This window comes from Pelophylax lessonae (genome assembly GCF_965119305.1).
Source record: "Pelophylax lessonae genome assembly, chromosome: 4".
Taxonomy (NCBI): domain Eukaryota; kingdom Metazoa; phylum Chordata; class Amphibia; order Anura; family Ranidae; genus Pelophylax; species Pelophylax lessonae.
The window spans coordinates 460,278,302-460,290,912 of NC_138771.1; positions in this window are offsets into that span (position 1 = coordinate 460,278,302).

Here is a 12,611-nt window from a genome sequence, read left to right on the forward strand (position 1 = left end):
CACCTGATATATCACCTGTTCTTTTATGGGAAGCACACAAACCTGTTATTAGAGGAAACTGTATTTTGGTCTCCTCCCAGGTTAATCATGATAAAAAAAACTTTGATTGCCACAGCTTGAGTCCGAATATCATGTCCTTTTTCTTCGTGTCCAATCCCAACCTTCTGCCCAAAACTTCAGGAAAAATCTAAAACTGAGTTAGACCTATTGAGAAAGTCCTTCACAGGTCTCGCCACACAGTCTACACCAAGGCTAACAAGCTAGATACTTTCTTGGCTCTTCCCCTTCATCGACTGTATCAGCTTTGCAAGCCAATTAGATTCAAACTTTCAAAAGATTCATACTACAGTAATCCTGTGAAAGTACACTCTGAATTCCAGAAATGGCTCTCACAATTTTATGCAGCTAAGCCTGCTTTTACTACCGATCAGGCGGACTCTCTTTTTCATGACTTGGTCATGATTAAAACTCTAAGGTACCAACCATAGGTACTTTGGGCAAATATTGTAGTATCAGTCGAGGAAGTCTTGAAGGCTATTAAATCCTTTAAGCCCCAAAAACGGCCAGACCTGGATGGCTTCCCAGTCACTTATTACAAAAAGTTTGCAAGTAGTCTCACCCCTCTATTGACAAATGCCTTCAACACCTGTTTGTGCTAACATGCTTTTGACAGTGACACACTGACAGCTATCATCTCAATGATACCTCAACCTAATACGGAAACCACAGCTTGGCTAAACTACAGGCCTATCTCTTTACTTAATCTGGATATCAAACTATTAGCTAAGATACTGGCCTGTAGGCTAAACCCCATTATTGGGAACTTGGTCCACAAAGATCAAGTGGGCTTCATCCCATGCTAGCAAGCTGGTGACAACGTTCGTAGAGTCATCCTTATGCAACACTTGGCCCCGTCCTGCCAGATCCCCATGCATCTGTTATCACTCAATATAAGAAAGGTATTTGACACTGTCTCTTGAACATACATGCAGTTCACTTTGCAGAAATGGGGATTTGGCCCATATTTTCATCACTGGATAGCTTCTTTATATGCTCAGCCCCAAGCATATAACAAATATTCTGACTTCTGCTCTGAGAGGTTCTCGATAGCTCATGGAACTAGGCAGGGTTGTCCCCTCTCCTCTTTGATACTCTCTCTCGCCATTTGACCGTTATCTTTGTTAATTTGCGCCAATCCAGATATCAAGGGTGTTGAAGTGGCCTCCACCCATCACAAATTATGCCTGTTTGCAGACAATGCCCTATTGTTTATTACCTACCCATGCCTAACCTTGCCGAACGTTTTTAAATTGGTAAACAGATTTTCCCTGGTGTCAGGTTTGGAAGTTAATCCACATAAATCTAAAGCACTCAATTTGTCACTGCCGAATGAAGAGGTGTCTCGTCTTCAAGACCACTTTCCTTTTCCACCTTCCTTACTTGGGAATTAGGTTAACGAGCTCCAAGGATCGAGGGTCTATACCTAATCCCATTACACAACATTCTCTCTCCCTATGGGTTAAACTGAAGTGCCCCTTTAAGTTAATCTATCCTCACTGCCCTTTAGTCTCTTTATATCACCATCCAGCCTTCTACCCTGCCTATTATGACCCAGCTTCGTTTCGGTTTTGGCACTTAATTTTTTAAACCTGCCTACTTGACCTGACAACCAACTCAGGCCTAAAAAACATTTCCTGTTCTCCAGGAACAAGCTAGCCTTCCCTCACAGGACAATTTTGGTTACCTCCAGATTTCTAATTTCTTTGCTATATATACTCGTACCTGATCATCTCTTTCCAGCTTGTCTCTCTTTGAGGGCACTTGTAACTCCAACCCACAGCCTTACTTATAACTAAACTTTACTCTCATCTTAATTCACCTTCCACAATGCTACCTTCCTTTGCTTCCAAATGGGCCTTTGACCTTGGACTACAGTTGCAGAGGGAGGATTGGGATGGCATCTAAGCAACGACCAAATCCTTATCACAAAATATGCTGGCAGTGGAGACCAACTATAAGATTTTACTCCAATGGTATTTGTTTCTGTCAAGAATCTCAAAATTTCTACATGGTTACCCCTCTGATTGCTATTGTGGATGTGGAGAGCCAGGTATGCATGTTCATATTTGGTTGACTTGCCCAATTGTGCAGCTGTTTTGGACTGAAATCTTCAGGATAGCCTTAGCATTGCTTAAGCAAACTCTAGAACCTGATCCAGCTGTCACTCTCCTGAACCACTGTGCTCTTGAGCTTACTAAGGCCCAAACAAAACTGTTACAGCAACTTATGACTGCCCCTAAATAGGAATGATCGAACAGTTCGCGTCAACCATCGGTTCGACCCGAACATTGACTGTCCGAGGTTCGACCGAATTCCGAACTTTTTGCTGAAAAAGTTCGGAATTCGGCAACCAGAACTGACCAAAATGTAATGGGACAGGAAATTGACTTTAAAAGCCCGTGATTGGACCAGAACCATCAGTAAAAGCCAATTGAGGGGGCAGGAGAATGCTAGGAATGTGATTGGAGTGACTAGGGGGTCCAGAGGCCAATCATTAGTGAATATGCCCCCCAGTATATAGGATAGCCCCGCCAAATTCCTAGCATTGTAATACAAGGACGTGGAAGAGAGTGGAAGCAGTTCTGTTACTTCTGCTTCAAAGTGTCATTTAGCAATTATTAGTGTGAGGAAAGGGATATCTAGTAGGGCTGCGCATCTTCACTTACCTCAGGATTCGATGCGATTACGATTATTAGGGTCGCGATTCGATACGATTCGATTCCGCGATACATCACGATGCATCACGATTACTATGGGGACCCTTTTCTAAAGGGGGATCTATGGTGGCCCTGCTCTAAAGGCGGATCTATGGGGACCATTCTCTAAAGGGGGATCTATGGGGACCCTGCTCTAAAGGAGATCTATGGGGAGCCTGGGCCTGCCCTAAAGGGGATCCAGGGGAACTGAGCTCTAAAGGGGGATCTATGGGGACCCTGCTCTAAAGGGGGATCTATGGAATAGATCCCCTTTAGTGCAGGGTCACCATAGATCCCCCTTTAGAGCAGGCCAGCATCCCCAGAGATCCCCCTTTAGTAGAGCAGGTCCCCCCATGGATCCCCCTTTAGTAGAGCAGGTCCCCCCATAGATCCCCCTTTAGTAGAGCAGGTCCCCTCATAGATTCCCCTTTAGAGCAGGCCACATCAGGTTAGAAGAGTTACCTGATGCTAGTTGTAGTACCGTAGGCCCTGGTAAGGAGGAATGCTGGGCTCTGTAGTCCCCCTAGTTGTAGTATAGTAACACACCTGGGCGTTTTTGTAGCTGGCGTTTTTTGGGCATTTTTTTGGGGTCTTTGGAGGCAGGCAAAACATCTGAACTTCTGTGTAGGGGTATATATATATATACACACACACGCTTATATGTATTTATACACATACACACATATAGGTGTTATAGCAGAGAAGCCATATGGGTGTTAATTATTTCATTAGCGCAAGCATAGTGTTCTGCTACTTTCACACCTATATATGTGTATGTGTATATATATATACATACATGTGTGTGTGTGTGTATATACCCATACACAGAAGTTCTGATGTTATGCCTGCCTCCAAAGACGCCCAAAAAATGCCCAAAAAAACGCCAGCTACAAAACGCCCAGGTGTGTTTTTGCAGCAGGCGTTTTTTTTGGGCATTTTTTTGGGGTCTTTGGAGGCAGGCAAAACATCTGAACTTCTGTATAGGGGTATATATACACACACATTTATATGTATTTATACACATACACACATATAGGTGTTATAGCAGAGAAGCCATATGGGTGTTAATTATTTCATTAGCGCAAGCATAGTGTTCTGCTACTTTCACACCTATATATGTGTATGTGTATATATACATACATGTGTGTGTGTATATATACCCATACACAGAAGTTCTGATGTTATGCCTGCCTCCAAAGATGCCCAAAAAATGCCCAAAAAAACGCCAGCTACAAAAACACCCAGGTGTGTTTTTACAGGAGGCGTTTTTTTTTGGGCATTTTTTGGGGGTCTTTGGAGGCAGGCAAACATCTGAACTTCTGTATAGGGGTATATATACACACATGCTTATATGTATTTATACATTTACACACATATAGGTGTTATAGCAGAGAAGCCATATGGGTGTTAATTATTTCATTAGCGCAAGCATAGTGTTCTGTTACTTTCACACCTATATATGTGTATGTGTATATATACATACATGTGTGTGTGTATATATACCCCTACACAGAAGTTCTGATGTTATGCCTGCCTCCAAAGACCCCCAAAAAATGCCCAAAAAAATGCTTGCTACAAAACCAGCAAGGTGTGAAAATAGCGGAGCCATATCCCTGTTCTATATTAATTCTAATACAAACAAACTTTTTTTTCTGGTTCTGGACATGCTACAGAGCTGAAACTTCACAGGTACACTTTTTAGACCCCCCAGACACAAAATCCAAAGAAATCTTTTTTTTTTTTTTTCAATAATTGGCTCTCTATCAAAAATGACAATTTTTAAGAACTTTTTTTTGTGTGATTAATAGTCCCTGGGGCATGACCCAGAACCCTAGGCACTTAGGGGCATTTATTGGGTTTTAGGGCTTCAAAATGGTGTTTTTTGATTCCAGAAGTTCGGGTCCCATTGATTTTAATGGGGTTCTGGAATCCGAACCGAACTTTCAGGAAATTTGGGTGTTCTGGTTGAACCAAACTTTTCAAAAGTTCGATCATCCCTACCCCTAAACAAACCATAGCAAGGGCCTAGATGACCTCAGCACTTTGTGTACTTGAGACTAAAAACAGAATGACTCAAGCTATGATTCACAGCAAAATTGAGGCCATAATTCTAGAAAAGATCCCTAAGCATCTTAAGGTCTGGAAACTGTGGACGGACCACTTTCTTCCCGCCAGGCTTTGATTCCTCTCTCCTTGAGCTTTGATGCCACCCTGTAACAGTAAAATTGTTATAAGGTGGTTGGCAAGTGGTTAATGAGTCTTGCATTAAAGTAGAACTAAAGGCAAAACTTGTTTTGTTTTTATTTTGGATAGATTGGGAAGGGTTATAACCCATCTAAGTAATTTTGCCATCTGTATCCCACTGGGAAGATTTTCCTTCACTTCCTGTCCCATAGCCAAAACAGGAAGTGAGAGGAAATAGCTGCAAAGTGAGGGAATCTCTGGATGTAACAAGAGTCAGCAGAACTAATGTTCTCAATGGAAGATTTCTTCTCTATTCCTCTTCTGATGACAACTCAAAATTTGGGATTTTCTATTACTTCCAATCTTGACGATAACGATAAACAGGACGAACAGAGAGGGTGAATCTCCCCAAAGGGGGTGCAGACAGAAATAAAAACTTGACAGGTGTCCTAATCCCTCTCCACTATCAAAAACAAAGAAAAAAGTTTTTCCTTTAGTTTTATTTTAACCACTTGTCGACTGCCAACAGTACATTTACTGCTGGCGGGCAGCTTATCCAGGCACCGTGATGTACCTGTACCTGGGGGGGGGGGTGCACTGGCACAATCTGCAACCGTTGTGTCCACTGGACACAGCAGAATGCTGTTCTCAGTATGACGCAGATGTGACTGGCCCAGATGCCACATGATCACTGTGCAATCACATGTTGCATAGTAAACTATAGTCATGAATGGAATCTATTTTTACTACTGTGTGTGATCTGTGTGTGATCTGTGATTGATCACCAGCAACCACATGGTACTTGGGCCAGTCATAGCACCCTGTACTATGTGATAGCCGTGAGCCAATTACAATAGTAAACATGCCATTCATGACTGTTCAAATGATTGCTAATACAGTGATCATCACTGTAACAAGCAATCACATGGAAAAAAAAATCCCTGATAACCCCCCCTACCTTCCTCCTATGTTTTTTTTTACATATTGTCACCAGTCAGTATTCCTGATCACCACTACACCAGTTACATAACCACTGGTGACAATATGAAAAAAAAAATAAAAAAAAAACTAATTTAATTTAATTTCTTCATTTTCCAAAAAATTGTGACAAAAAAGTTACAAGTTACAACCTTAAAAAAAACTCATCATGTCTCCTACTAAATACCTTGAACTGTCTACTTGAACTAAAGGGGTCATTTAAGGGGATATTTGTACTGTCCAGGCCTTTTAGATACCTAATAAATGAGATAGGCAGTCAGTCCATCAGAAATGATCAATTTTCAAATATATACTGAACAAAATTAAACAATATAAACAACAATTTTTTTTTGCCCCCATTTTTCATGAGCTGAACTCAAAGATCTAAGAAAAGTAGGATTCATTTGTTAAGAGAACACTTCTCCAAAGTGCCAGACTCCATCAAAAGTGAGGATTTGCCCACTCAAGTCAGTTTTGACAATGAACTGCAGTCAGGTCGAGACCCTGATGAGGACGACGAGCATGTAGATCAGATTCCCTGAGACGGTTTCTGACAATTTGTGTAGAAATTCTTTCAAAACTGATTGTTGCAGCAGCTATCTGGGTGTCTGATATCAGACGATCATGGAGGTGAAGATGCTGGATATGGAGGTCCTGGGCTGGTGTGGTTGCACGTGGTCTGCATTTGTGAGGCCGGTTGGATGTACTGTACTGCCAAAATCTCTGAAACACAAGTAAATAAAATGTGTAGTAACCGCACTAGTGAAAAAATAAACAAAAAGCAGCAACTTCAATTGCGACCACACCCAACCAAAGTATATACATAAAAAAGTTGCGCTATGAAAGTTCAATATGATAGCAAATAAATGTCCATAAATGAATTCAAAAGTGAACAGTGATGTGTAGAATCATATGATGATTATTCCACGCCTCCCAATGCTTACCAGAAAGCTAAATCATTTGTACAGGGAATCCACAACAGCAATCCTGATGACCTTGACCACAAGAGGGGATCACCTGTTGAACTCCCAGAAGATAACGTGTATGGTGTTCATATATTAAAGAAAAAAAGGAAAAACGCCATAGCGTAAAACTACAAACAAAATTTGAAAAAAATGTGATGCATTCACAAATAGTGCAAATGTTTCCACCGGTGAATAACACCACTTGTGAATCAGGCTCATGCAAATACTCTTTACCAAGTGCAGAAGAATAGTGCTCATCAATAAGTTGCTGACAGGTAAGTTGATAATTAAACACCTCCACCAATCTCAACGCAGCTTACCAGATCACCAAGGTGATATACACAAAAGTTAGTAATATCCAGAAAGAGGCACCGATAGATGAATCAGACATATGTAGGTACTCCTTACCAGAATACAGATATAGTTCTCATATAGTCCAAAAACATTAATAGGAAAATAATGGCCACCACTGATCATTGTAATGCACATAAGTAAGCCCAGGTAATGAGGAGATATTCGCTGGCTCCACACAACTTCCTCAGAGCGTCAATCCCCGATAGGTAACACCAGCATAACTAGAGAGGGGAACTCCATAGTGTAAATCCAAATGACTTTATTAAAATATATAAAGTAAAACACTCACATGCAGGAAAAAACAGTATTGCTTATAGAAAGCCGCCGGTCGGTCGGCTATGCTCGTCCGCACTTCCTGGACGCTAAAGGAATGACGTCAGCACGCCGTGACCTAAAGGTCCAGGAAGTGCGGATGAGCATAGCTGACAGGCCAGTGGCTTTCTATAAGCGATACTGTTTTTTCCTGCAGGTGAGTGTTTTACTTTATATATTTTGATCGGAATCCACAAGGTTTGACTGTGTGTGGTATAGACAAAATTGAGTCTCATTGGAGAGGAGGGAATTTGACACAGAAAGTCTCTATGAATGAGACAGAATGGATTTATCGTTTAAACACACTGCATCCCTTAGGCTATAATATTGATATCGATTTAAATTGCTTTATATCCAATTACTAGCTGCCTATTGAATTAGAACTCAATAAATACTTTTATCCCGTTTACAAACATAGAATAAAACTAATTTACTTCATTTTTATGGAAGTTTTCAATTATTCAATACTTATGTATCGCAAGGCGGAATCTAGGCAGTGACCATTATCTTTGGGGCTGCGGTTCGGCAATGCGATATATGATATGGAATCCCCACTGAGGTTGTCACAGTTTGGCACCATACCACTTCTGATATCGGTGCACACTGATCTATGCAAATTTGGTCCATTGTTATATTTATAATTTTAATAGCATCCATATAATTTTATACCTATTTTATATCAAAAATTCACTGTGAGATTTAGTTCATATTTTTATATAAATAAAGTATAGTCAGGTATTAATATCATCTATTTTACCAAATTGAATATTATATATTATAGAGCACACATGTTTAGTGGCTCAGTTCTCTTTAATATATAGGGTTTTTATTGCATATAATATGTGTATTTTTACTATTAATTGTATTTTTACGTTTATTTTGATATATGAATCAGTATTGAAGTATGAGTTATTCATATTGTATTAACAGCAACATCCCAGAGGCATCGATCTTCCAAGGTTAAATACTTAAAATTGGCTTTGGAATACTATTTTGATATTGGGCCTTTGCTTATTTACTGCCAAAAAGATGGTGCCACTTTGGGGAGGGTGATCCGACCATTATATTTATGTGTTGTCGGTTTTCCATTCTTCTGATAACCATAAAGATGGCGTCGCTCTTATTAGATGGGCAGACCTATTCTCAAAACCGGAGGTCGATTGGTTGTCTCAGGAAGGATGTGTGCTATATATACCCCCGTCGCGAATGCGATCACATGACCCTTGAAAACGTCAGCCTGCACGCTGACAAAACGCGTCGGGACGTTTACGCCAGCTTGCCACTTCCGGCTTTGAGTGGAACGCATCCTGGAACGTGGAATCGCGTCTACCTCGGCATTCGACACTTACTCTTTGAATTGTCTGCTGTGTTACAAGAAACAAAATTGTAAGTTTTATTTCACTTAATAAACTATCCCTGATTTGACTTACTTCACCATGGAGCTCTCTTTTTTATCCATGCACGATTGAATTGGAGCTACATAGATGGTAAAATCTCAATGGTGACACATATATGATCCGGCTGGATGATCACTACTGAATTTACCCAAACCACCTGGTATATATACATGACCAAGGCTATCACTGACCCCTTACAATTTTGGGGTCCATCTGATCTGGTAAGCAGCCTGTACCATCGGCTGAATTTAGTCTTTTTGGTGGAGGTTTTGCTGTCAGAAGATACACCTTTCTAGGATTACCAGCCTTGTACCATTTTGGACTGTTTGCTGTGGGTTTATATCCCATATCAGTCTATTGCTGGGACTGATTTGACTTTATATCACTATTTTCTGCACGATATTGCTTTATTTACATATATATATATATATATATATATATATATATATATATATATATATATATATATATATGTTTGTGTATTATTCATTTAACACCAATTACTTGGGTTATTGAAAATGTATTACCACTAAATTTGTTTGCACTATATTTACTGCATTCTTTTTATGGATTATTCACTTATTGGTTGAGCGCAGCTATTATATTTCACTATATAAGTTTGTCAACAGCTCTGGTTGACATTCCTGCAGTCAGCATGCCAATTGCACGCTCCCCAAAACTTGCGACATCTGTGGCATGGTGGTGTGTGATGAATCTGTACATTTTAGAGTGGCCTTTTATTGTGGCCAGCCTAAGGCACACCTGTGCAATAATCATGCTGTCTAATCAACATCTTGATATGCCACACCTGTGAGGTGGATGGATTATCTCGTCAAAGGAGAAGTGCTCACTAACACAGATTTAGACAGATTTGTGAACAATAGTTGAGAGAAATAGGCCTTTTGTGTACATAGAAAAAGTCTTAGATCTTTGAATTCAGCTTATGAAAAATGGGGGCAAAAACAAAAGTGTTGCTTTATAATTTTGTTCAGTGTATATAACATAATTTGTATATTCTACTAGTTTCACAGTCTAAATAATATACACTGATTTGGGTATTTTTACCAAAGAAATGTAACAGGCTACTGTGACGGTACTAACCGTCACTATGAGTGAAAGACAGATAATTAATGGTTTGGATTGCTTCAAGTGGGACAATAATATTTCTCAACCATATCTTCATATAGAAATATGAAGATTTAATACCACCTTACACAGTGTATTCCATGTGCTTGTCTGTGAGAGAGACACACAGACTGTCATTGGCAGACTTCCCTATTGTTTGTGTATTGGGAGGGAATGTGGATTGTGTTTGTCTCATTGTTAAATGTTAATGACCTCACATTGTTCTGTCTGCCTTAGGATGAGCTTATTATGGGATGTATATGTGTATGTGGATTGGCTGCTAAGATGGAGGGGGGATTGTCCCACAGTGTATATCTTTGTGTACACAGATATCAGAGTGTAAAACTCTGTTTTCATTGGATTGTGAATGTCAGGGTCTGTTTTCAACAAGGTCCACCTGGGCGGTAACCTTGTGGGGGGAAAATGTATAAAAGTATGTTTCTTGTTCAATAAAGTTGAGTTATACCTCACCCTCAATCTAGGGTCCTGTCTCTCAATATGCTACAAGGGTCCTTCTCTAGTACAAGGGTACTATGTCCTTCATACTCCCTTGGATAATCACTAAGTTCTTGTAAGAGCTTGTGTAAGAGCTTGTTCCTGTTCCTGCTGCACTCTCTGGGGAAAGAGAGGTTCACCCACGGGAGCCTGGAGCCTTGTCATAGGTCAAGGATGGGTAGGAGACGGCGAGACCCTAACCAAGCTGCTGCAGTTCGTGGGGTCTGAAGTGGTTACGGTGTCTGGTGGAGGGCTTGGAGCCCTCGGGAAGCACTAGGAGCATCGGTCAATGGAGGTACGCGGTCGGGGTGCCAGTTGATCCATTACAGCTACATTTTGACCTAAATGTATGAAGAAAGATTATTTGTTTGCAACATTTTTTTACAGAAATTAAGAAATATATATATATTTTTTGAATTTTTTAATTTATTTTGCAAAAAATAAAAAACCCAGTGGTGATCAAATACCACCAAAAGAAAGCTCTATTTGTGTGAAAAAAATGATATAAATGTAATCTGGGCACAGTGCTGCATGACTGAGCAATTGCCAGTTAAAGTAGTGAAGTGCTGAATAGCAAAAAATGGCCTGGTAATGAAGGGGATATAACATTCCGGAGGCCAAGTGGTTAAGGAAGGCCATTTATCTTGTGTGGGCTACCAACGCATAACAATTCATTATAAAAAATGAACATGTTGCTTTCATTTCAATTTGCTGCCCCACAACATGTGGTGCCCTGCGTGTATTTTACAAATATTATTATTAGTATTGTTATTATATAGGATTTATTATATAGGATTTATATAGCACCAACAGTTTGCACAGCGCTTTACAACACAAGGGCAGACAGTACAGTTACAATACAAATCAATACAGGGGGAATCAGAGGGCCCTGCTGGTTAGAGCTTACAATCCATGCGTTTTGGTCCCACACTGGTGTGATATCCTACTAACGGGATTCAAAACATTCCACTATTTAGCAATCTCGGTAAACACTACCACCAACACAAAACCCAGCAAGAATACCAAAAGCTTTTTTTTTTTTTCCCATGTGGGGGGTGGGAGCACGCTTTGAGTGCTTTCAATCTCTTCTCCCAAAGAACAGCGGGAGAAATGCCTTAGTTACGAGCCCTGTAATTTCATTTCTGCAATTATACTTGTCACCACTTCCGACATGCCTGCATATAAATAGGTAATGCTATACACTTTTATTCTCGCCATTCTTTCCTATTTTTGCTTTTCTAATTTTCCTCTTCCTTTTGTAAAATAAATGCAGCCTGGGGCTTGAAACACATCGGCCTTTATAGACAAACTTTTTCTAAAAAAAACATGAAAGTTTGTTTTTCTCCAGGCGAAACAGGACTTTTTTTTTTTGTGCAGGCAGGGCAAATGTTACAAGCTTATTACTAGAATCAAAACGCTGTTTATTACACTGTTTATCACGGAGGAAGTAGAGACAATAAGACACATGGGATATAGGCTGTATAGAACGTTTAGAAAATCTCTACACAGCAAAAAAAAAAATATACAGTATGTAATTTGCTTGATGTCAAAAGCAAGTCAAGGTTGCTGGAAAATTGCAGTGATGACAGTATTGTTTTTGTTCTGCCTAATTTAAGCCATACCCACCAACAGTGCTTGTGAAATTTAAGTAAGGTTCAAGAGCCGGTTAGTCTTACTGTATCTATGATTCATCTCAAAACTGCTTAAAGTGTAACTCCACTTTTGTTGAGAAAAAAATCATTCCCCTTTGGGTGGTCTATGTACATTGCAAGGATTTTAACAAACTTTGTTGCAGATTCCTACCTTTCGTTATTCTGAAGAAATCCCTGTTTGTTCCTCTGTGCTGAGTGGTTTCATAATTATCAATCAGCTGTGGCAGCTGCAGGGCTCTAATGAGGAAAGCCTCTGGGCCTGAATCCCTTTAGACGTGTTCCTATTGGGAGTATCTCTCCAAAAATGACATTTTTGTTGCAGGGGATGCCAGAAATCTGACTTGTATCTTAGGCAGACTTCTGGGAAAATTGGTGAGCCAATCAGACAAGCAG